This window comes from Canis aureus, chromosome 36 (assembly GCF_053574225.1).
Source record: "Canis aureus isolate CA01 chromosome 36, VMU_Caureus_v.1.0, whole genome shotgun sequence".
NCBI classification, from domain to species: Eukaryota; Metazoa; Chordata; class Mammalia; order Carnivora; family Canidae; genus Canis; species Canis aureus.
In genome coordinates this window covers 9278626-9301854 of record NC_135646.1, presented here as the reverse complement: position 1 = coordinate 9301854, position 23229 = coordinate 9278626, and the positions used below count along the sequence as shown (strand labels likewise).

Below are 23229 nucleotides of genomic sequence, written 5' to 3'. Positions count from 1 at the left end.
TGATATTGTCACTGAACTTTAGTTCATCTGTTGTTTCATTGGGTATTTTTTTCTTTTTGCTCTTCAGCTTGGATGCTTTCTATTACCGTCTTCCAGATTGCTGATTTGTTCTCCATCCTCTAATATTCTATTGATTCCCTCTAGTGTATTTTTCATTTCTTTTATTATATACTTCAGCTCTAAATGATTTTTTATACATTATATTACTCTGCTGAACTTTTCATTGAGTTTATCCACTCCTCTCAAATCTGGTGACTATTGCTATTACTTTGAACACTTTATTTAGTAGATTGCTAAATGAAACAGAGATAAACAATTTTTCTTGGTTTTGTCTTGTTCTTTTGTTTGGAACATACTCCTCTGTCTCCTCATTTTGGCTGATGTGTGTTTGTTTCTATGTATTGGTGGGTTATTTACATCTCCTCACCTAGAAAGTAGTGGCCTTATGTAGAAGATATCCTGTGGGGTCCAGAATCACAATTCCTTTTGGTCACCAGAACCAGGCACTCTAGAGGTTTCCCCTGTCTGGGATACCTGTATCCTCCTGTAGTGGCTGAGCCACAACTGCTTTGGGCACACTAGTGGGTAAGGGCTAGTCTCAGTGCATCTTGCTGAGAAACTTGGTTGAGCTACTGTGAACATGACAGTGTGTGGAGTTAGCTCTCCTCCTCCATGGAGCAAAAGTCTCTCTGAAAAGACACCAGTCCCAGCCAGGACTGCCTGCTGGGTGTAGTAGGGTGGAAGCTACCTTGAAGGGATGACTGCCAAATACACAGATTGGTTGGTGGTGTGTACAAGGAAACACTGAGGCAGGGCAAGTGGTACTAGCAAGGTAGATGGAAGATGTCAGACTTGGCTCTTAAATATTCAGCTATCTAAGCTGAAGGAAAGCAAGAAAAAGGGCACCTGTCAGCACTTTTGTTCTCAGAGAAATCTCCTGCAGATCCCTGCCCCTCTGGCACATGTGCTAAAATTAGTCAATAAATCTCCTTCATGTATAACCCAGGCACTTTTCAAACTCCTACTTCTTTGCTGGGTCTCTCATGAATGATATAGCATGCTGGCTCTTTAAAGTGGAGACTCCGTTTCCAGAAAGCCCTCTGGCTTTCCTGGAGTTAGGAATCACTGATTTTTAAAGTTTCCAGAATTAAGTCCTGCTGATTTTTATAAAGCCAGAAATTATGGGAACTTGACTTCCCAGTGCAGGTTCCCTGGGCCTGAGGTGCTCATTATGGGGCTTGAGCCCATTGCTCTTTTGTGCCTGTAATAATCCTCCTGCTTATGGTTATCTGATGGTGGTTCAGCTCCTGGCCATGTCTCTACCCTCCTACTCTCCTTGATGTGCCCTTCTATTTATGACTAGCTGTGGAATATCTTTTCTGCCAGTCTTCAGGTCATTTTCAGAGTGATCTGCAATACATACAGTTGTTGCCCAGTATGCTGTGGGAGGTGGTGACGCTCAGTAGCTTCCTCCTCTGCCATCTTCCCTCCAACCACCAATAATCTGCGCTGACATTCAAATTGCTTATCAAAGGTAATACTACTACAACTGCTTCTCTATTTTCCACAAGACTGAATACTTTTGATCACTTCAAAAATCAAATCCATCCTTAGAAGCCAAAAATTTGCCATTATTTAGTAAATGCAAAAGCACATGCTATATTCCAAAGTGTGGTTTATCATAACTAAAAAATTCTCCCCAAGTGATAAAAAGGCAGTTGTCATATTTTTAGTGTCTTAAAAATGCTATGATAATCCTTGTCTTTTTTTGTATATTTGACAATTCTTTGCTGTTAGAGAGATTCCCATTTATGAGAATGCTAGAACAAAAAGGATGTATGTGTTCCAGTTCTACTGACCTAGAAAGATTTCCATGTTCAGGAGCAGTTCCAGATTTTGTGGAGCCTAGCAGATAAAAATCAAGGACCCTCTCTGAGGGAGAAAAAAAATACAAAATTATGAATAAAATAATTTCTAAGACCTCCCTCTCCCAGGGACTTGAAAGGGGCCTATACAAGTAGGGGACCCTAAAATTCATGGTTCCTTTCATGGTAAATCTGCCCATGTCCATGATATATTGCTAAAAGGAAAAGAACAAGTTATGTTGTACAGATGTCTTTATGAGCAAATGAAAACTATGGAATGATATAAACCAAATTATTCAGCCTCATCAAGGGAGAGTTAAGCTAGGAGATAAGGTAAGGTGTTGGAGGGTTATGTGTGCAAGAGATCATCATTTTTATTTTAGACACTTTCGCTCACTATTACAGCGATAATGTGACTATTTAATTACTAGTACCAAAATAAACTTCATTGATTTGAAAATAAAAGCATGTGCTGCTCTACATTCTGAAGGCTTTCCAAGGAAGATAATCTACAATTGTCTTTGGGATAAGTCCACATCCTACCAAGGCAAATGTATAAATACACCACATGTACTAGGTTTAGAAGTTCTGTTTTATTCTTTACAAAAGAACATCCCTTAAAGAGACCTGGGTGACTCATGATTGAGCATCTACCTTTAGCTCAGGTTGTGATCCTAGGACCCCGAGATGGAGTCTTGCATCACACCTCTCGCAGGGAGCTTCTCCCTCTGCCTAATGTCTCTGCCTCTCTATGTGTCTCATAGTAAATAAATATTTTTTAAAAAACAAAACATCCCTTATATTAATAGACTACTCTTCAGGCCTCTCATAAATATATGCCACAAGAGAACCAGATAAGAAGAGAGAACATAAAAGCTCGATGGCCTACCAATGAGGTTCCAGGAAAGCCATCTTTGTTAAATTAAACTGTCCAGAGTATCACTCCTGAATTACTTGGATCAATCATAGTTTTAAACCAACAGAAACATTCTTAGATAAAACAAACTTCAGGTGAATGTAGAGGCATATACCATTTATCTGAATAGAATATAATCAAGATAAGCCAAGCCAAAAATACTTTGATTTCAATGCAGGTACCACTTGATTGTAGCACAGGGAAATCCAATATATATTTCAAAACAATTCATCATAAAAAGAAATTAAAGCAGATTCACACTAGAAAAGTTGTTTCGAAATAACTAGTTCTACCAAAATGTGTGCAATCTAACTTGCATGATAGATTTACACCAACAGCATTCTCCAGCAAGACATTCTACGGTTCCAAAAGGCAGTATTTCATAGCAGCATAAGGCTAATGATTACAGTGTGTATGATGGTAGTCCCAATCTCAGCTCCAAGCATGAAAGCAGATGCCTTTCTCTAGGTGTTCTGACAGGATGATATTAAAGAGCAGCATGTGTCAGAAGATGTAGAAAACCAAGTGGCCTTTTTGACAGATTTTACAGTGGAATGTCTGTTCTGTCAGGGTGGTGAGTATGACAATCCAGAGAGATGACAGTAATAGGAGTGTTTAGGTAAAAGAACAAGCTTAATAGAGATGCCACTGTTGACAATAACATGCTTATGTTAAAAGAAGAGTCTTTGCTTTCATTTTCTACTGGAAATTCCAAAGCCCATTTTTGCATTTTTTTCTAAATCTTACAAAATACCTTTTTAGTTCTGTGCAGGGGCAGAAGACTAAACTGCCAGTCATATATTCTCATCTCTTCTTAAAGATACTTTAGACCATCATATCACTGATATTATTCAGTCAGGGTATTAATCTGGACTGAAACAGAACTTATGTAGAATTCCAAAGTGACTATAAAATGATTGTCTATTTTTCTAGAGTGCACCTCAAATTAACCCTGGAGCCCAAGCTCAGGAATGATTATTACCCAAATTTGTGTTGAAGGCCAACACCATGCACAGGGTGCCTTGCAATTATTTGAAACCAACTGTTCCATTATTTTGTACCACAACTAAATGTATGAAACAATATAATCTTCCTCTTCACAAATACATATGTTTTACTTTTCTTACAGTTCTATAGATACTCAAGTTAATTATAGTGGCCACATCTCATCTCCAGCAATGACCTACTTCCAAGTTATTTGAACTTCTCCAGAAATATTTTACTCTAACTCTGCAGGCTCAGTGATAGCACATTTGGGAGAATGGACTGCCAGTTGTGAAATGATGCTAAATGAATGGGTATGCTTTAAAAAAAGAGAGAGTCCTTTTCACTTGTGAGCTTTAATACCCAACTAATTATAATGATTTCAAATTCTCTCAAGGCTAAAATTAAACTTGGCTTCCTGGATAGCCAAACAAGTGACTATTCTTCTACATCATCCAGCTCCTATTTTATCTTAGGCTCACTTTGAGCATAAATTGGTTAAAAACAGTCATATTCTGAATGCTAAATTAAATATCACTAAAAATATAATTTGAAGAGGCAGTTAAATCCAATACCATCCAATTAGAATGACAGTAGAGCATTGTCCTTCCCCTCCCTGATGAAGTGGCAGAGCCAGGTGGTGGCCAGGGCCCACAACATTAGTTCTAGAGGGAAGTGTTGATTATGGTGCTAATGTCCAACTAGATGAAATATGTGAAGCTAAGCAGAAGTCATTAAGAAGCTCATTAAGTTCCAATGAGAGCCAGGTCAGACTCAAAATGACAGCCTGAGATTGAGCTACCAATCTATAGGAGTCTTGGCAAAAGACATAAACCCACCTATGAAACTAATTGGCATAAACAAAGAATGCTCCCTAGGAAAGGAGTCTTGAAGCAATTGCAGAGCAAAGCCCAGAGCCATTCCTTAGTGATCAGTAAGTTAAGGAGGACACTTGATTAGATGTCTGTGGCTTTAGACATGGTAATTCTTGGGAGGTTGTTTTTTTTTTTTGGGGGGGGGGTCTTAATGATTATAGGAGATACTATTTCACATCAGAGCTCACAAAACCATGATCTGAGTTTAAGTGGACTGTAAGCATATAGTTAAGAGCAGAGATTATGGACCCCCAAATGCTTTTTTCTTTTTGACCCAGGCATTTCTATTTAATTTCCCCCAGTGTTATTGAGTACAATTGGCCTATAACAATATATTAGTTAAAATATACAACATGATTTATGTATAAGATGATTACCATAATAAGCTTAGTTGACATCACCTCGTATCATTACACATTTTTTTCCTGTGATGAGAATTTTTAAGATCTGTTGCATTAGTAAATTTCAAATATATAATAGTGTTGCTAACTTAATCATCATGCTATATACTACATCCCCAGAATTCATTCATCTTATAATTGGAAATGTGTACCTATTGACCACCTTCACCCATTTCCTCCAAACTCACCTCTGGCAACCATCAATCTGTTCTTTGTGGGTTTTGTTTTTCAAATTTCACATATAAGTGAGGTCATCCAGGATTTGTATTTGACTTACTTTACTTAGCATAATGCTCTCATAGTCCAACCATGTTGTAGCAAATGGCAAGGTTTCACTCCTTTTTATTCCTGAATAATATTCCATGGTGTATATATGCCACATCTTTATCCATTCATCTGTCAATGAACACTTAGGTTCCTTCCATGTCTTGGCTATTGTAAATAATGCTGCAATGAACATGGAGATAAGTATATCTTACTGAATTAGTGGATTTTTTCCCCAAAAGTGGAATTATTAGATAATATAGTGGTTCTATTTTTAATTTGGGAGGAACTTCCACACTACTTTCCATAGTGACTACACCAATTTACATTCCTACCAACAATGCACAAGTGTTTCCTTTTCTCTACATCCTTGCTAACGCTTGTTGTTTCTGGTCTTTTAACGATTGCCATTCTGACAAGTGTGAGGTGATACTTTGGTTTGGATTTGCATTTCCCTAATAGTGATGCTGAGTACGTTTTCTTGTATCTATTGTCTATCTGAATGTCTTCATGAGGAAAACGTCTATTCAGATTCTGTGCCCATTGCTTGTCCCCTCCCCCCCATAGAGATCTAGGAGGTGTCTTTTACTATATATATTTTGGGTATTAACTTATCAGAAATGTAATTTGCAAGTGTTTTCTCCCATTTGGTAGGCTGTCCTTTCATTTTGTTGATAGCTTCCTTTGCTATGCAGAAATTTTTTTTTTAATTTTTGCTTTTATTGCCTTTGATCATTGCCAAGACTGATGTCAGGGAGCTAACTGCTTATGTTTTCTTCTAGGAATTTTATGGTTCATGTCTTACATGCAAGTCTTTAGTGGTCTAGTCTCATTCCTTTCCATATATTGTTTTCCCAATGACATTTATTGAAGAGACAGTCCTTTTCCTACTGCATATTCTTAGCTCCTTTGTAGGAAATTGATCATTCTTGGGGGTGTATTTCTGGACTCTCTATTCCATTAATCTATGTGTCTGTGTTTATGCCAATGCTATATTGTTTTGATTACTATAGCTTTATAATATAGTTTGAAGTCAAGAAGTATAATGCCTCCAGCTATGTTCCTCTTTGTCAAGATTGCTTTGACCGTTCAGGGGCTTTTGTGGTTCTATAAAAGTACCTACATTTTTTTGTATGTGAATGTTGGTCCTGACAACTGTGACACAAGGAATTTGTTCAGACTCTGTGGTTTTAATATTGGGATAACTATTAGGATGATTTTTGAGGAGTAAATAGGTTATGGCCTATAAAATGCCTATGGAAGGTGAAGGTCAAATAAGAAAAAATATATTTTGGGACTTCATCTTTTTCACTAAAAATTAATATTTTCTAAGATTTTGTAGATGATTTGTAAAAGTATATAATAAAAACTTAGAATATCTAATTTACGCAGGTAAATTGGTATCACTTTTTTTCCATCTAAATGTAAATATCATATAGCAGAATGTATTAAATGTGGTATATTGAAGGCCAGAGCCACTGCCTTGTCAGTAAAGAAGAAAAGGCGGTTAAGTACACAAGGACAAAGAGAAAGGAGAATGTGCTAAAAGTGGGCTAGAAATGTCAATGGGAAACAGATGGAGGAATGCTAACTGACATAAGCAAAGCAGAGGAAGCAGGACCTAAGCCTGACAAGAAAAACTTCAATATGAATAAACTAATTTTTGCCACAGAGCTTCCTAATGATTCTGGAATTGGTTATACCTGCTAAAAAGAATTTAGAAATGAGGCATGGTTTGACCCATTTATATAAATAGCAGTTTAAAACCCCTGAGCTCTTCTTTCCAACCTCGCTCATCCAAGCAACCATCCCTCTGAAACACAACCCTTGAGAGAAGTAAGTTTCTTCTCTTAAAAAAAAAGTTGAAACAGAGGGGTTCTGGACTCAGGAATACAAAGTGCAAGAGTAAATACAAACAGGGCTTTTGACTACCAAGTGTCTCTCCACTCTTTCCTCATTCACTTCCTGAAATACCACTAATCAGGATTCAGTTTTGGAGAAATTGACTAGGACCCAAAGAAAATACTTACAATTAAGGATCTGATATTTAAGAATCACACAATGAAGATGACAGCTTGCTTTCCACTTTCAGAATTTTACCCCCATTATACACTATTACTCAGAAACCTCCAGAGAATGCACTTTTCCTCTACAACAAAGCTTTTGTTTTGGTGATATGGTCTACAGGAAATAAGAATCCAAAAGTATATTTGACCAGGAGAAGAACAGTATTGAAAGAAGTTCTATAGTTCTAAAGAGTTTAGGAGTGGTTAGTGATATATAGAAACCAGAAAGGAAAAAAAAAATCTAGCCAGTAAGTTTGTACAAGGGGTATATAATCAGACAACTCTAATGAACCATGTGGATAGATGTCATAATAATGTAATTACTAAATTTGTTAATCCTGAACTTGAACTAGTGACCTAATTGTGATCTAAACCAGCTGAGAATATGGGAGAGATGAGAAAATGTCTGAAATTGATACACTAATATATGCCACTGCTAATTCTTATTGTTTAGTATTTAAAAGAAGCAGCTAAAGGCATATTTAAAATAAATACTTTCAGGGGCACCTGTGTGGCTCAGTCAGTTAAGTGTCCAACTTTTGATTTCCACACAGGTCATGATCTCATGAGTCTTGAGATCAAGCCCTGCCATCAGTCTCCATGCTCAACAGGGAGTCAGCATGAAGATTCTCTCCCTCTGCCCCTTCCCCTGTTTGATTGCTTGCTCTCTCTAAACTAAATCTCTGAAATAGGTACTTTCAGGAATGGCCTCTGTGATGTGAGAAGATTTAGGGTAGAAGAGTGTTATTTATGAGTCTATACTATTCATGGTTAAAGAAATCAGTATTATATGTTGCCTCAATAAAATGAAACTATCTTCTATAGAAGCAGTCTTGTAATCTCTCTTCTGGAAATTAAAGACATTTTCATGAATCTCAGAGGGCTTATGGTTTGCTTATCCTTGTCTTGGTTGGATGTTCTAATACAGTGTTCCTACAGTTATGCCCTATTCTTTGACTGGCAGCCCCTGAAGGAAATAGGTCATGGCAAGGCTAAGCCAAAGCCTGCATTTCTTTCTTTCTTTTTTTTTTTTTTTTAGATTTTTTTATTTATTTATTCATAAAGACACACACAGAGAGAGAGAGAGGCAGAGACACAGGCAGAGGGAGAAGCAGGCTCCACGCAACAAGCCTGATGTGGGACTCGATCCTGGGTCTCCAGGATCACACCCCGGGCTGCAGGCGGCGCTAAACCGCTGCACCACCAGGGCTGCCCAAAGCCTGCATTTCTATCACCAAGTGGAAAAGCTTGGTTCAAGAATATCTAGAGTTTGGGGGGAAAAGTTTTTCTTTCTCTTTGACTAGTTCATTGAATAACAAACATAAAAAGTAAGCTATTGATTGGATTAAGTATGTAATAGAAGGGAATTATCTTTTTTCTAGAACTAAAAATACTAAAAATATTTTTCATAAATGTTTTTGCCTAAATTATAAAATAGTTATCCAGTAAATTAGGTTGCCATTTATATTAATTAGGATCAGTTAAGTCAAAATGTGTTTTATGTGCAGAGTTAAAACATTCTACACATCTTCAGAGACATGTTTGCATTTCATTGAAAATGAAAATATTTTTAGAAGTTCTATGCTTTATAACACATATAGCATTAAACTAAAAAAGAAAAAAATATGTGAGAAATATTGAAGATATTAATACCTAGAAAAAAGAAACATCAAAGTTTTGGATTTGCTCTAAAAATAAACTTTTAAAGGGCTAATATTGTGCTATTTTGACAAAACTCCTAATTTAGAAATGTCTAATTTTTTAATGGAATCTCTTTAGTCATAAGAAATGTACCACCAGGACTGTGTAATCAATGTGAAGCAGATGGTGGAACAATTATCTGGTGTATTTAGGCACTACCATTGGCCAATTTGGAGTATGGGCCAGGAATTCATTCCGGTTGGTTTTTTTTTTTTGGTTTTTGTTTTTTTGTTTTTTTTCCCAATTTTCTTTCTCAGTCTGTTGGATAATGCCTCCTAATGAAAATCTTTGTATTATTTTAGTTTCCATAGTACAAGCTGCATGTACATAGGCAACTCTTTTTAAGTCTAGTTGGAGCTATACAATGATGACATTAGGAATCAAATTTTTGAGTGATTTTCAGTATCAGCATGGCTTACTGTCATCAATTCTTTGGGTAGATAATTGTCCCCTACACCAGCATACAAACTGAAAGCATTTAATGAAATACTAAAATATTTAAAAATCAATGGTATGATTCATAATTTTGATAAACTAATCTTGAATTCTACTTGAGTTATGTACAAGAGGTAAAGACAAAGAATTTAAGTTACCTAGATTTTAGCAATTAGTAGTATCCTCTTAAGTAACTGTCTTCTCTCTATATATATACATATATGTATTCAAATTTCTAATTACAATTGAAAAGGATCCATTAATTGGGGTTTCAAGTTTGTTTTTCTAACACATTTTTATATTTAGTATCTTTAGTATCTAGCTGTTTAGGTGCTAACAGCATTGCCTAGTGCATATGGTACATATATCTGGTTCTAAAATGAGTTGAACTTCCTAATTTAAATTCTAAATATAAGAAATGACTATAAAATAATCATATGTCACTAATTTTTAAGTTTTCTTTACTAGTACATATGTTTAAAAAACAAAATATAATGAACATTATTTGCTCATCACCTGGGTTTAACAACTATCAAGATTTTGTCAATTTTGTTTCATCAGTCCCCTCCCCTCATTTTCATGTGTTTTATTGTGATTTCCAAACAATATTTTTTTAAGTTTAAACACTATAACAAAAATAATGTAGTTCCTTAAGATAATGACTTTGTAAAACTTTATTTTAGAAAATAGCTGAAATAATATTTTTTTAGTATTCAGAATTCTAAAGAACCATATCAAGGTCTTAATATGTGCAAAATTGTCACTGAAACGTAGAAGAGCCCTTAAAAAGACAGTTTTAAGTTAAGACACTGAGGCCTTATAAAAAATGTGATATAGTTTTCTAATTTTAGAGAGTATAGCAATCTTATTCATTATTTCATTTTAAAAAATTCAATGTAACTTACTAAGATGATTGGTATAATCTTTTGGGAGGTAGAATGTTACTCAGATATTAATAATCATAGTATCTAGACATGCAAAAGAGGCCTGAATTTATGGAATATTTTTCATTTTCTAACACAGATTGCCTGTCACACAGGTGTTCAGCTCTTTGTGTTCCTTTGCAATGGTAATTCCCATTTCACCCCCACTCTTCCTGGAGCTTTCTTTAGGATTTTACTGCATTTTATAACCTTACTGCAAATCAGAGGACCCAAACATCATCATGTTGTTTAATAATCACACTGATTTCTTAATAAATCCAGATGCCGTTTATATGCATATGAGCCTTTTAAGAATTAAGAGTATGGAATGACATGGATTACCAAATAGAAAGATAATGGAAAGTAAAGAATTGTTTCAATGGCCCAGAATGTGGCTTATTTTCTTCTCTAATGAAAACATTGGCTCTGGTTTTGCACACCTAGAATAACTATCTGAAGGATTTTTTTTTTTTTCCCTAGGCAAAGTGTCCATTCTTCTTTAATAAGAGTATCTTGGTCTCTTTGGGCAATTCTACTTGTGCACTCTTAATTTTTGCATGGGCACATAGTCCTGACCTACTGCACCCTTCTACCTGCCATTTATATAATTAGTTCAGGAATGATCCAAGCACATGATCTAAGCTAGCTAATCAGGGATATTTTTACCCAGTATGAAACTGCTGGGCAATAGAGGTACTGGGAGGCTATGAACCTGAATCTGCTGGAGCCACCAAGTGGAGAAAGCTAGCCTGGGAGTGAATCCACACTGCAGAAAGCAGAGCTGAGAGACAATGAGAGATGGTACTTATATCATTTTAGCTTCTTTTCCCAACAATTTCTGAGTTATAAATATTTTTAACTATCTTTTCTCTTTGACACTTTGGGTGGATTTTCTTTCTATTTGCAACTGAAAAAGTTTGATTTGTCTGAATAGATGGAATGTTAGAACAATTTTTTTAAAAAAACTGCCCTTTTAATTCACGCACGTATCGAAATCATTATATCTCATTACTTTGACCCCAAGTATTTATCAGTGCCTTTAATATCAAATTGTCTTCTAGCTCCTTGCAAAAGCTCATTTGATGCAAGTTGAATGCCAGTGAAAATATGTGAGGGAGAAAAACTGATAAAGGGATAATTTAACTCACAGGAAGATGGCAGAAAAGGAAGATTCCAACCTCACTTCCTCCCATGGACCCACTTAGGGTTCAACCATATATAAAGCAGCTCTGAGAATGATGTGAAAACGAGTAAAATAGCTCCACAGTTGAAAATACAAAAAGGCCAAGGTGACGGGCATAAGGAGGGCATTTGATGGGATGAGCACTGGGTGTCGTACTATGTGTTGGCAAACTGAATTTAAATAAAATATTTTGGTTTAAAAAGCCACATCAAGAAGAGTAGGAGGGGAAGTTCCTGTACTCTGATCAGGAACCAAACACGCCATGTGGCAGCCCAGCAAACAGGAAGGAAAGCACAGGCATGAGGTCCTCAAGGGGTTCAAGCCCCATATGAGGCACCACATTGGGAAGACAAGCACCCATAATGCCTGGCTTTGATAATCAGTGGGTGCAACTCTGGGAGCTTTGAAAATTAATATTAGCCTCAGGGGAGCCAGAGGGCTATAAGAAACAGACTTTGCTCTTAAAGGGCCCTCACAATATCCCTTGATCTGAGACCTATCACAGAGACAGTGTTTTGAAAAGCAACTGGGCCATATATGAAGCATATTTATTGGGTAGTTTTAAGGTGTGGGCCAGAGAGTCACAGATATGTAGAAGCTTTCTCTGCAAATGGAAGCCTGACTGGTGCCATTTTCTTGCCCTCACTGGCCCAATGCTGGCATGTGTCAGTTTTGACACTTTTCATTTACCTTGACCAGCCCAACCTTCTGTCCTGGCAGACAGCCTTGATCAGGATTAGCACACCCCTAAGAGGCTATCTACCCAACTTATTCAATGCAGTCTCAACCAGGACCAGTGGACTCTCCTAAAGCAACTCCTATCCTAGGAAGGGGGTGGAGTGGGGTGGGTAGCCAGCCCTGCCCACCACCACACCTGCAAGAGCCTTAGCTGAACACCTCAAGAAACTGTGCTGGGGGGACATCCCTACCAACCAGCGTGCCCACAGTTGTCTCAGTTCAGTCACATAAGGAGGGTGAATGCAGCCTACACTGGAGACCTCACTTGTGCATCTGGTAACCAAAGAGAATTGTGTTTCTGGGCTGCACAGGAGGCCTTCAGCTTCAAGCCACTACTTTCAAAACCAAGAGCTGTAGATGATTTGACTGATACATAAAAACACGGTGTCAAAATGAGACAGAAAATTATGTTCCATACAAAAGAATAAGACAAAGCCACAGAAAAAGTGCTAAAATATAAAAGGATAATGGTAACAGATTCTAACCAGACTTGAGAGAAGAGTAGGAATTTAGTGATATCAACAGAAGACTAGAAAAAAATTTTTAATTAAGAACCAAGCAGAACTAAAAAAAAAAAAAAAAAAAAAAAAAAAACAAAAAAAACTGAAATGAACACAAGAGAGAACAGCAGATGAGAGAATTCAGAAGAATAGACTAGGAATCTGGAAGACAGTAATGGAAAACAACCAAACTGAAGAGCCAAAAGAAAGAATTATTCAAAAAATGAAGTTAGGTTAAGGACCTCTGCAATAACATCCAGTGTAACATTTGCATTTTAGGAGTCCCAGGAGGACGAGAGAGAAGGGTCAGAAACTTTGAAACTAATCTGGGGAGGGAAGCAGGTATCCAGATCCAGAAAAGATAAGATGAACCCAAGGAGATCTACACTAAGACATAATAATTTAAAAAGTTAAAAATTAAAGACAGAGAATCTTAAAATCAGTAAGAGAAAAGCAACTAGTTTTGTACAAGGAGATCACCATAAGATTATCAGCTTATGAGACCAGAAAGATGTGGCATAATAAAGTCAAAGTGCTAAAAAGCAAAACAAAACAAAACAAAAACAACCAAGAATCTTCTACCCAACAAGGTTATCATTCAAAATTGAAGGAGAGATAGCTTCCCAGAGAAAATAAAAGTTAAAGGCATTCATCACACCTCAACCAACTGTATAAGAAATATTAAAAAAAAAAAAAGAGGTCCTTTAACATTTCTTTTTGTTTTTTGTTTTTTCCTTTAAGGTTTTATTTATTCATGAGAGACACACAGAGAGGCAGAGACACAGAGAAGCAGGCTCCATGCAGGGAGCCCCATGTGGGACTCGATCCCGGGTGTCCCGGATCATGCCCTGGGCCACAGGCGGCGCTATACCACTGAGCCACCCAGAATGCCCTAAAGGAGCTTCTTTTAAACAGAAAAGATAATTAGAAGATAATTATGAAAGATAACATTTCCCTGGTAAAAATGATATGTAGTAAAAGTAGGTCATTATTACTTATAAAGCTAATATGAAGGTTAAAATACAGAAGTTAAATCAACTATACCTACGATAATTAGTCAAGAGATACACAAAATACAAAGTTATAAAATGTCAAATACATAAGACATGAAGAGGGGAAGGGTAACAATGTAGTGCTTTTAGAATGTGTTTGAACTTCCCAGGCTATCAACTTAACACTCTGTGTATATAGTAGTCTATTTTATGTATGAACCTCATGGTAACTGCAAACCAAAAACATGTAATAGATAACCAAAGAATAAAAAGGAATCCAATTATCCTACTAAAGATAGTCATTAAATTAGAAAGGAGGAGAGCAAGAGAATTGCAAACAAACAGCAAAAGACTGCAAAACAACCAGACAATCCAAATGGCAATAAGTACATACCTTTCAATAATTTAAGTGCAAATGCTCTAATTAAAAAAAAAAAAAAATACAGGTGACTGAATGGGTAAAAAAAATAAGACCCATCTACATGCTGGCTACAAGAAACTCATGTCAGACCTAAAGTCAGATATAGACTGTAAATAAAGGAATAAAAAAAAGATATGCCATACAAATAGAAGCCAAAAAAGCTGAGGTAGCAAACCTTAGACAAAATGGACTTTAAAACAAAAGCTGTAAAGAGACAAGGGCATTACATAATAAGGTATTATCCAACAAGAGGATAAGCAATTATAAATATTTTTGCATAAAATACAGGAGTACATAAACATATAAATTCTACTTATCCATGGATATATCATCCAGACTGAAAAATCAATAAAAGTGACTTTGAACAATAAATAAACCAGATGAACTTAACACATACATACAGAAAGTCCATCCAAAGATAGCAGAACACATTCTTTTTAAGGCACATGAAAATTCTCTAAGATAGAAGATGTTAGATCACAAATTTCAGTAAGATTGAAATTATATTGAGCATCTTTTCTGACCACAAGCATATGAAACTAGACCTACAAAAACAGAAACAAAAAAACAATAAGGAAAAACCTAGGCTAAACAGAATGCAACTAAAAAAACAATAGGTCAAAGAAAAAAAAAAAAACCTGTATACAAATGGGGGATCCCTGTGTGGCTCAGCGGTTCAGCACCTGCCTTTGGTCCAGGGTGTGGTCCTGGAGTCCCAGGATCGAGTCCCGCTGGGCTCCCGGCATGGAGCCTGCTTATCCCTCTGCCTCTCTCTCTCTCTCTCTATCATGAATAAAATCTTTTTAAAAAATGAAAATGGAATCACAATGGCTTAAATCCTAGAATGTAGTAAATACAGTTCTAAGAGGGAAGTTTATGGAGATACAGGCTTACCTCAAAAAATCCAGAAATCTCAAGAACTCTAACTTTCCACCTAAAGGAACTAGAAAAAGAAGAATGACTTATAACAAAACTGAATCCATGATCAAAAAACTCCCAGTGAACAAAATTAAGGACCAGAGGGTTCACTGTTATATTCTACCAAACACTTAAAGAATACTTATCCTTCTAAACTATTCCCAAAAACTTGAAAAGGAAAGAACATTTCCAAATTTATGAGGCCAGCATCACCCTGATATAAAAACAAGACAAAAATAGTACTAAAAAAAAATTACAGACCAGTATCAGTGATGAATATAGAAGCAAAAATCCTCAAAATATTAGCAAACCAAATTCAACAATACATCAAAATAACCATTGACCAGGGATCCCTGGGTGGCGCAGCCATTTGGTGCCTGCCTTTGGCCCAGGGCGCGATCCTGGAGACCCGGGATCGAACCCCACGTCGGGCTCCTGGTGCATGGAGCCTGCTTCTCCCTCTGCCTGTGTCTCTGTGCCTCTCTCTCTCTCTGTGACTATCATAAATAAATTAAAAAAAAATTTAAAAAAATTAAAGTGTTTAAAAAAAATAAATAAATAACCATTGACCAAAATCAAGTGGGTTTAATTGTAGGGATACAAGAATAGTTCAATAAACACAATCAAGGTGATACACTTCATTAACACAATGAAAGATAAAAACCCTATCTGAATATGCAGGAAAAATAACATTTAATGAAATTCAATATTCATTCATGATACAAACTCTCAACAAAGTGTGTATAGGACAAACATACTTCAAAATAATAAAACCTATATATAAAACCCATAGCTAACATAATACTCATTATTCTTCTTCGATCAGGAAAAAGACAAGGATGCCCTTGACTTTTATTCAGTATACTACTAGAAGTCCAAGCTACAGTACTCAGACAAGAAATAGAAGGTACCCAAATTGGTTAGAAATAAGTAAAATTGTTACTATTTGCAGATGATATGATAAAGAAGCAAAAAGAGAAGTTAAGGAAACTAATTTGTTTAAAATAGCATTAAAAAGCATAAAATACCTATGAATAAATTTAACCAAGGACATAAATAAACTAGAAGACATTGACAAAAGAAAGAGGACAAAACAAATGGAATGATATACCATGCTCATGAATATTAAGACGTTCATACTACTCAAAACATTCCACATATTCAAAGTAATCCTTATCAAAATATCAATAGCATTTTTCACAGATTAGAACAAATAATTCTAAAATTAGCATGGATCCACAAAAGACCCTGAATAGGCAAGCAATCTCGGGAAAGAACAAAAGTGGACGTATCACACTTCCAGATTTCTAACTACACTGCACTGCTATCATAATCAAAAACACATAGATCAGTGGAGCAGAATAGAGTCCAGAAGTATACCCACACTTATAGGGTCAATCTAGGACAATGGAGGCAATATTTACAGTGAGGAAAAGACGGTCTCTTCAATAAATAGTGTTGGAAAAACTGGACTACGTTCTTTCACCATACACAAAAGTAAAGTCAAAATGGACTAAAGACCTTATTGTGAGACCCTGGAACGACAAAATTCCGGAAAGAGAATATAGGCAGTTAACATCAATCTTAGCAACATATATGTTTTTTGGCTCCTCAGGCAAGGGCAATAAAAGCAAAAATAAACAATTAGGATTACACCAAACTAGAAAGCTTTGGCACAGCAAAGAAACTGAATGGGATAAGATGGTTACAAATGATATGTTTGAAAAAGGTTTAATACCCACAATATACCCAAACAAAACAAAAACTAATTGGAAATGATATATGCACCCCTATGCTTATCGCAGCATCATTAATAATAGCCAAGATAGAGAAGCAACTGAAGTATATCAATAGATGGATTCGGAATATGTAGCATACACATACCACACACACCCCCAATGGAATATTCAGCCATAAAAAAGAATGAAATCTTGCCATTTGCAACAGCTTGGATGCACCTAAAGGACATTATGTTAAGTGAAATAAATCCTACCAAAAAGGACAAACGCTGTATGATTTCACTTATATATGGAATAAAAAGGGAAGAAGAAAGAATAAAAAATGGAAAGTCACAAACACAGAGACCAAAGTGATGGTTGTCACAGAGTTGGAGAGGGATGGGTGAAATAGGTGAAGGGGATTGTTTGCAGCTATAAGACTTTTTTTTTAATAAAGCTATTTTAAAAAGTCACAGATATGTAAAATACAACATAAGGAATATAGTCGATGATATAGCTTTGTAAGATGACTACATTTATCGTGGTGGGCATTTTGTAATGTATGTAAAATGTTGAATTTCTATTTTGTATAACTAAACAATGTATGTCAACTGTAGTTCAATGAAGATAACACTTAAAATTTTAAGTATTAAAAAGAAGAATAATCACAGGTCACTTTAAATTTTTCTATGAGGTATAAAGCCAGGTCACCAGAATGTAATATACTAGAATATTGCTTTAGATATTCATAAAGATGCCTTCATAGCATTATGAAGTTAATATAAATTTAGCCCTTCATGTAGCAGCCAAATTAGCTTAGCTTTCTAGCATAACTACTCTCCTTTCTCCCCAGGCTGTAGAATAGAAAAAGTTTATAGACAATTTGGGTTGGCATTCTTGCACTAACAGTAGCTCTGTTATCTTGATGATGTTACTTAACTTCACTATAATTCAATATCTTTACCTATAAAATTGAAAATGTTTACTTCACATGCAGTTTTTCAAAATTACATAATAGAAAACATTCAAAAGACAGTAGATCATAAATGGAAAGCAGTGATTTTATCTTTTATTATCAACCACTTCAAATCATTTTAAAGTTAGCATATCAATTAGGTGTTAGATCTGTATTTCCTTGGATTTGGAATTTAGGCAGTCTATGATTTCAGAGAGTTTAATGATTTTTCTAAAAACCAGCAGATTATTCTAATTTTAAATATTTAGCCACTCTAAACTTATACAGGACTTTCACATTTGATTTTTTTTTTTCTTTTTGGGGTAGGGAGTATCATTTTGTCTATAATTCTTATCACTTAGCCACTTTCCTCCAATGGATTGATGTTGCTCTCGAGTAGGAAGAATGAAGTTCTAAAAATAAGAATACAACTATTACTAATTCACCACCTCAACATTAACTAGTGGAAGCTGACAGTATTTTCTTCCCCACAGGAAAAACAAAACAAAACAAAAAAACCCTCCATGCTTAGGAAGTGCTATTTCTTCATAATGAAGTTAGTGCTGACACAAATCTATGAAGAGAAAAACTCCTAAAATGTTAGAACTCCATAAGTCTGAAAATGTAGTAAATGTTATGGTTTAAACAGTGAAAAATGAGAAATACTAAAGGTGGTTTTATTACTTTATAATATAAAAAATTAAAGTTTTAATTAAATTTTTATTATAAAATATAAGCCTTTGGGTCCTTTTTCAACTCATGAACAGTGGGGAAGAAAATATCACAGTCTATGACTTGCTCTGAACCACACTGTGCCATAGCTTATTTGATCCCCAGAAATGAACCAAAACTAGATTTTCCTCTGACATCACTAAATGATTTTCTGAAATGTTTGCAAAGCTCCAGGTGCATGGGGTCCCTGAATAAATATTATTTCAACACTGATCAGCTGCATAGGTGAGGACCAAGTTAGGAAACAGGTCTACAAGGATTTCTTAATGAAAGCAGGTGGCTGTTGATATTCTAAATAGATTCAATAATTAGTTAGAACATTTTTAGGACTTTAGGTGCACCTCACAAGGGATTTCTATAATATTCAGAAGACAGCTCATGTAGGAAAGCACCTGTTCAAAAAGATATTCATTCTTTCTCTCCTACTAGGGGAAAATATTTTATAAGACCAAAGTTCTATTCCTAGTAAGGAAAGACTTTACATTTTGGATTTATTCTGCTAAAATTTAGGAATTTCAATAGTGTCAAAGAACTGCTTTCCTAAACAAGATATGAATTTCATGTGAAAGACAAATATAATTATTATATTCATTTAAAACTGCTTATTTAGACCAAACACATAAAACAAACTCTGTGGAGAAAAATTTAGATAACATTCCATACTAAATTTAAATAATGGTAGATTTTTATCTTCAGCAACTATTGTATCCATTACATATTACCCACTTGAAGTAAGGTAAGCATATCTGCTTGACTACAATCCTAAAGAGATATTGAAGCTTTCTCCACTCTCTTGCCATTTTCATGGCATGAGGTTTTAGCCAGAGAAACTTAAAATGCATTTATTTACTAACATATGTTTATGTTTTGACACAATCTCTGTTCAAGCAGTACAACCCTACAAGAGAAAAGTTAAGGCCCTTTAGCCAGCATATACACAGTAAAAATACTGGAAAAAAATACTGGAAAAGTTTATAAATTGTTACAGGCACTTAGGCAAGTTAAATTCCCAAGTAATTTTTTTCTGAAATGTATTGATTAGCAATAGGATGCAAAATAAACTAAATCAAATTCCACATCTCCTTCAATGGTGTTTTTGAAATTCTGAGTAATGACCCAGGTTGAGCCATTAATGCAAATCCTCAAAACTTAAATAGTTTCTTGATACTTTTCATTTGGAGGCATCTTTTAAAGAAACAACAGATGCCTCTCCACATGCATTCTAAAAATCAATACAATTAATCAATAATACTCTCCACAGGTAATAAATGCTGAGAAGCATTTCTGCCTATCTATATTGATCGAGAGAATTGCTTCAAATTGGTTCTGATGTGTATAAAAATCATTTCCTTATTGATCAAAGCCTCTTTTCTCCTCTGATATGTTATTTTATATATGGCACACAATTTTTTTAGACTTTACTTTTGTATATTTGTGATACATTTTCTATGATCTTGTATGAGACTAATTTGAATGAAATGTAAAATGGGTATTTTTGTTTCTTTGGGGGAATATTTCAAAATTTATGCAAAGCATGAATAATCATGAGAAATTACTAAAGTTATTTTAATGAGAAATGTAATGATGTATTTCATTAACATTTTCATTATTTATAATAAACTTACAAGTTTTGAGTCTACTTCTTTTCTTATAGCAGAATTTCATTCTTGTAGATATATGTACTTAATCCAGAATGATGTTATTCCTAATGATATAATAGAAAACTACAGTTTTAGTCAACTATTGACTCATAATATGGCTGTCAAATTATATTTTTGTAACATCCATTTGTAAGTGAATTTTGTGAACTTTTTGCTAAGTGTACAGACACAGGGTAAAAAGTGTCTTCTAAATTAACGTTCCAAACAATAAGCTTATAGCTCTAGTATTTACAGCATTTAACGAATCTCATTAAACAGAATTCTATTCACTTGACCCAAACAATATATGAAACCAAGGTTGCCTTGGCTAATAGTACCTGATAACTGATGGCTCATTGGGTAAATGTTACTAGTTCAATGAAAGATTTTTCCAAAGAAGTTCAACTTTCAAAGGTCAACTTTTGATACATTTACTAAGGTAATGAATTATTACTCCAGTAAAGAAAAATCAAAGATTCCTGTCAACATAATTTAGTAAATTTTAAAATCTACGCTGCCTATTTTCCTTATTTAGATGTTCCATTACAAATGGCATCATTTTGGCCAGTGAATATACAACTTTGGAAGGAGTTGAAGCAGTATCTTCTTAAAACTTGACTGCCAGTTTATTTTATTAAACCATTCTATGCAAAGGAGGGAGAGAACATGGCAGAATAGGAGGATCTTAAGCTTGCTCCATACCATAGATACAAGTAGATAACCCACATCAGTGTAAATAACCCAGAAAATGACTGGCAAGGTGGACTCTCCACAGCTAAATGTAGAGAAGAGGCCACATTGAAGAGGGTAGAGAGGGCAGATATGTGGTCAGGGGCTAAAAGGAACTGTGGGACTGTCCATAGGAGGAACACTGTGGTTGTGGAGAAGAGACAGAAGCAGACCTTCAACCCAGACACCCCAGGCAAGGGGAATCCACAGAAGGAAGATGAATCCCCGTATTTGATTTTAAAAGCCAGAGAGGGCATAATTTTGCAAGTCCTTAAAATCAGTATGGCTTTTAACATCCAGAACCTTAAATCATCTGGTGTGGCTTTGGGAGAGCCGGGAGAGTAATAGGAAACTGAGTCTCTGACCTTAAAGAGACAGCACAGCCAATAGCCCCACAGAGATACAGCATAGAAACAGCAGTTTGAAAAATTCCTGCGGTGTATGACACAGAGATTTCTTTACTAATGTCAGAGTGTGTGCTGGAGACACAAGGATCGTTAGGGAACTTCTTTAGGAATGAAGTAGCTGGTGGCTGCCATTTCCCTCCACCAGCCCCCAGTCTAGATACAAGGACGCCTTCAGGAACCAGGACAACACCAACACTCTCTACCTAACTTGCTAACTTGCTTGCTAACAGTGTGTGCTACCCCTGCATTTTCCTGCAGACACACAGCCTCCAGCCAGGCTTCAGCTCTAAGTCTCCTCTCCCAGCAAGCACTGATAACACTGCATGCCCTACCACTGTACTCTTCTGTAGATCTGCCTCCTCCAACCCTGCCTGCTTCAGTAAGGCAACCTCAAATGCCCTCCTGGAGCAGACCACTGCAGACTTTGCTGGCAATGTGCTTCCCAGCCCAACATTCTCCTACATTCTTAGCAGGAGCCCATCCAAAACGGTGCCACAAGCTGGTGGTGTGCAAGTAGCCTCAACAAGGGCCAGCACTACTACAAGTAATGTCTGCCCCTGGAAGAGAAGATAACCACACAACATCAATCCAACTGCTGCCCAGCAGTGGACTGGGGACAGGCAACTGATCTGACTGCAGGCCCTGGCCACCAACAAAGGCTTCTCAGGGGAAAACCCAGGGAAAGTACCCTGTAGTTATGTGCTACTGCATCTCTTGTAAACACCTGGTCTGACTCAATTCAAGCCCAGGGTAACCCAGACTGACCTACTAACAACACATAGACAAAACCCTACCTATAACTGGCAAAGAAAGGCATTGCAGATGACTAGACTGAAGGAAAATGCAGCTAAGCCACAACAGTAAGGTGCGTGAAACACACATAGACACCCTTGAAGCACTAGGTTCTGGTAAAGAGGGACACTGCACTTCAGGACCTCTTCTTCATAAGGTCACTATTTTCAAGAGCAGGAGATGTAGCCAACTTTCCTTACATATAGAAGCAGACAGACAAGATGAGGAGACAGAGGAGTATGTCCCAAATGAAAGAACAGGACAAAATCACAGGAAGAGAGCTAAACAAAACAAAGAGGGGCACCTGGGTGGCTCAGTAGTTGAATGTCTGCCTGTGGCTCAGGTAGTGATCCCAGGATTCTGGGATCAAGTCCCATATCAGGCTCCCCCCAGGGAGCCTATTTCTCCCTCTGCCTTTGTCCCTGCCTCTGTGTGTGTGTGTGTGTGTCTCATGAATATATAAATAAAATCTTTTAAAAAATAAAACACAGACAAGTAACATGTCTGATAGAGAATTTTAAATAAATGCCATAAATATACTCACTAGACTGGAGAAGAGAGTGGAAGCCCTCAATGAGATTAACAGAGAGAAAACATAAAAAGGACCAATCACAGATGAAAAAAGCAATTCATGACCATTTTTTACCAGCCCTGTAAAAAATGTTAAAGGGAACCTTTTGAGTGGAAAGAGAAGATCATAAGTAAGAGTAAGAAGTATAGGAAGCACAGAAACAGTAAAATTATGTAGATCTATAAAAATCTATCAAGGGATTCACAAAATGAAATAATGTAAAGGTATGTCACCATATACTTCAAACATAAAGGAGAGAATGGATTCAAACTTAAATGACCATCAACTTAATTTAGACTGCTATATGCACAGGATGTTATATACAAACTTAACGGTAACCACAAATCAAAAACCAATAATAGATACACAAAAAATAAAAAGAAAGCATATCACTAAAAAAAGGCAGCAAACTGAGAAAGAAACGAGCAAGAGAAGAGACCATCATAAAACAAGTAATGAAATGGCAATATGTACACACCTACCAGTAATTACTTTGAATGTAA

At 36.0% G+C, this 23229-nt stretch overlaps 1 protein-coding gene and 1 long non-coding RNA gene across 6 annotated transcripts in view; one reads left to right on the top strand and one right to left on the bottom strand.

Annotated features, from left to right (window-relative positions):
* LOC144305931 (uncharacterized) overlaps positions 1 to 20294 on the bottom strand; it is a 34754-nt gene extending 14460 nt beyond the window's left edge. The window contains exon 1 of the long non-coding RNA XR_013372961.1: positions 20213 to 20294. This is a non-coding gene — a long non-coding RNA (uncharacterized LOC144305931). The remainder of the gene's footprint in view (positions 1 to 20212) is intronic.
* Positions 1 to 23229, top strand: part of SPAG16 (sperm associated antigen 16) — a 911935-nt gene that overhangs the window by 876669 nt on the left and 12037 nt on the right. The window lies entirely within an intron of this gene.